This window comes from Schistocerca piceifrons, chromosome 6, assembly GCF_021461385.2.
Source record: "Schistocerca piceifrons isolate TAMUIC-IGC-003096 chromosome 6, iqSchPice1.1, whole genome shotgun sequence".
Classification (NCBI taxonomy): domain Eukaryota; kingdom Metazoa; phylum Arthropoda; class Insecta; order Orthoptera; family Acrididae; genus Schistocerca; species Schistocerca piceifrons.
The window spans coordinates 75,989,799-75,993,485 of record NC_060143.1 but is presented as its reverse complement, the minus strand read 5'-3'; the positions used below and the strand labels follow the sequence as shown (position 1 = coordinate 75,993,485).

General features: G+C 44.8%; 1 pseudogene; it reads right to left on the bottom strand.

Annotated features, from left to right (window-relative positions):
* Positions 1-3,260: 3,260 nt before the first annotated feature.
* LOC124803490 lies at positions 3,261-3,378 on the bottom strand (annotated as a pseudogene).
* Positions 3,379-3,687: the final 309 nt, after the last annotated feature.

The window sequence follows — 3,687 nt, the reverse complement described above, 5'->3', positions numbered from 1 at the left end:
TGTTTAACACAAGTAAATCCTTTTCACTCGCTACACTTTTCCCTGTACAACGCTCACGTTAGTAAAAGATAACAGTATCGTCTCGCCTCCCTGCAGTATGCAGATGACTTCATGATATATGCTAAGAACAAATTCGAAGACCGAGGCATGATCCTTGCATGTACGCCACCACTATATCTCTGAAGAAAAGAGATACCAACAGCCTTAATTTTTTTTACTATCGTACTGCAGTGCCTGTGTTGTTATAATGTATTTTGCGATGTTCTTGAGACATGTATGCACCATAGTGCAGCCAAAGTTTAGCAATATTCGCAAATGGGAATATGATTCACTTAATTAATTTTATTTAACAATCTTATTTGGTTCCTCACTGGCACCATCTTCAGGCGCCTAGACACGAAACTAGGTAAGTCATCCAGTCATCCAGTCATCTAATTGTCGTTAGACGTGTGAAGAGTCCACATCCACCGAGAGGGTTTTGAAGTTTACGGAAACCAGTTGGATATAGCTGTCTCTACAATAACACAAATGATTAGATGACTTACCTAGTTTCGTGCAGTGGGGCCTGAAGATGGTGCCAATGAGGCATCGAAACTGATATCAAACTAAAATTATCAGAGAAAATTACAGCTGTTGGTATCTATTTTCTTCAACTGTTCGATCACCTGCAGTCCTATTCCATCACACAAGATTGAATTACAGGAACACTATCCCAGTGTCCGTGCATGTTAAATTTTTAGGTATGTGACTTTCGAAATCTGAGAACGGCCGTGAGAACGGTGTGCTGACGACATGCCCCTCCGTATCCGCATCCGATGACGCATTAGGACTGATATATATGAAGATAGTAACTGTTCTCGAAAGAACAGATACCGCTGATGACCTTGCAGCTTCTCTAGAATAAATGATAATTAATTGAAACCCTCAGATGGCGACAGGTGTTGTTGATATACCTCGATGGGGCCAGTTGAAAATGTGTGCCCCGACCGGGACACGAACCCGGGATCTCCTGCTTGCACGGCAGACGCTCTATCCATCTTTTCTTTTGTTGTTCTCGTTTTGTTCGATGTTGTTCGCTGCATTTGTTGGGTGCGGATGTCTCAGGACACCCGTTCAGCTTCAGGGTTGAGCCGTTGACTCAGTTTTTTATTACAGAGGGCAGTTAACCCTCTGACCGAACACGATGAGCTACCATGCCGGCATCCATCTGAGCCATAGAGGACACAGATGAACAGCGCGATTGCAGGGACATATCCCTTGCACGCTGTCCCCATCGAGTTATATCAACAACACCTGTCGGCAGCAGAGGGCTTCAATTAATTATCATTTATTGTAGAGAGTCTGCACGGTCATCAATGGTATCTATTCTTTCGTGAACGGTTACTATCTTCATATATACAGTTAAAGGCTACCCAGCCATTGACCTTCGTCTGCCGGCCGCGGTGGTCTAGCGGTTCTAGGCGCTCAGTCCGGAACCGCGCGACTGATACGGTCGCAGGTTCGAATCCTGCCTCGGGCATGGATGTATGTGATGTCCTTAGGTTAGTTAGGTTTAACTAGTTCTAAGTTCTAGGGGACTAATGACCTCAGAAGTTAAGTCCCATAGTGCTCAGAGCCATTTTTGACCTTCGTCTGTGCGAATGCACACAGGTTGCCCGAACTCTTACGTGAATCGTCACCTTAGTGTGCGCGAGTGATGAGTGGAAGGGCAAATGTCTATTAGGTACATTACGTATGTAGATTGTGGACAGTTGGGAATGTGGGTCTCACGGGAAGCGTGGAAAGGATAAGTCCCTGCAGTCGCGCTTTTCACCCGTGTCCTCGGTGGCTCAGATGGATAGAGCGTCTGCCATGTAAGCAGGAGATCCCGGCTTCGAGTCCCAGTCGCGGCACACATTTTCACCTGTCCCCATCGAGGTATATCAATAACACCTGTCGGCAGCTGAGGGTTGCAATTAAGTATCATTCATTAGGATGACACGGCGGCCTGTCGGTACCGTTGGGCCTTCAAGGCCTGTTCGGACGGTGTTTTTTCGTGTGGCTTGACTTCATGAGTCGCAGCCAAAAATTCTCAAGCTCCACTTGGTAGTTATTGGGGAGCAAACCTTCTTATACCTTCCAGGTGTTTGACCTGCGGCAAGATGAAATATAGCTTAATCCTGTATGACCTCTTCCTTTGATCGCCTAAATCCGCTACTCAGCGCGTCCGCTCACAGAACCTGGCTATGCCTCCGCTCACCCCCAGACGGAAACTTCTGATGCCAAGGTTCACGTTGAGGGTAACATCATCATTAAACTGTGCCTTGCAGTGGCAAAGGCACAGAAATACGAACCATTGTTTTCAAAATCATACTGTCTGATAAGGCCTTGGGATATTTGCCAGTCTGTTGTCAATTTCATCCTTTAGTAAAGCAGATGGCCAAGGAATCTACTGTATCCAAAATTTATCGCGATATCCAGTTACCATTCACAAACTTCTTACATGAAGTAAAAATGAGAGTCGGATCCCAGCGTGAAGAAGATCGGGAAATATATCAGGGAAATAAAGAAAAATATTATGGATGGGCCAAAACCCGCATAATTCGCTTTCCCTGGTTGAATAACATGTCAGTACACCACAGAGCTATCTCTACAACATCTCGGATGAGAGTCAATCACAGCGCCTTCCCAGCTCTTTTTCACAGCTTAAAACCATGAAATTCAGACGTGATAGCAATAATTCAGACTTCGCCGATGTTAATCATCTTTTTTTACGATTCTAGCAACACACGCACAAATATCTCTCCAAATTGTGGAAACTTACGGTATCATTCCATACAGGTATTAGTGGTCTTCTAAGAAAGAATGATAAGGCAGTTCTTGGATGTTTGGTAAGATTTATTTTAGTTCGCAATTTTAAAATCTGACCACAGACCTACAGAGTATTTACAGCCGCAATTTTTTGTGGTTGATTATGAAATTGTGTGCATCTGAAAGTGTTATGCCTTTATAAACCTGTTGGTAAAGATTTTTGTAGAGAAAAAATTAATTGTTAATTCTGACTTTAGAAGCGAGATAGCACTCCGTCTTCAGGCCACAAGTGGCCAATCGGGACCATCCGACCGCCGTGTCATCCTCGGCTGAGGACGTGGATAGGAGGGGCGTGTGGCCAGCACACCGCTCTCCCGGTCGTTAATGATGGTTTTCTTTGACGGGAGCCGCTACTATTCGGTCGAGTAGCTCCTCAGTTTGCATCACGAGGCTGAGTGCACCCCGAAAAATGGCAACAGCTCATGGCCGCCCAGATGGTGACCCATACAAGTGCCAGCCACGCCCGACAGCGCTTAACTTCGGTGATCTCACGGGAACCGGTGTATCCACTGCGGCAAGGCCGTTGCCAGAAGCGAGACAGCTTCTCCTATTTTGCTAGTATCACAGAAATATTGTTCAATCACTCTGAGGTATGACATTCTCTTCTACGTTAAAAACATTTAATTCTTTTGTAATCGTTGACGGCTTTAGTGTTGTTATCCAGAAAACCAAATCAAAAAAGAAAAATCTTCGCGTGGAATCATGATGCTAATTAATCAATATCCAAACTCGCGTTCATTACTTTGTAAAGCAACTGTATCTACGAGAGACCTACGACTCAAACCTGTTTAAATCACATTGCTTCCGGAAAGGCCGGCATAAAATATTTGCAGGATG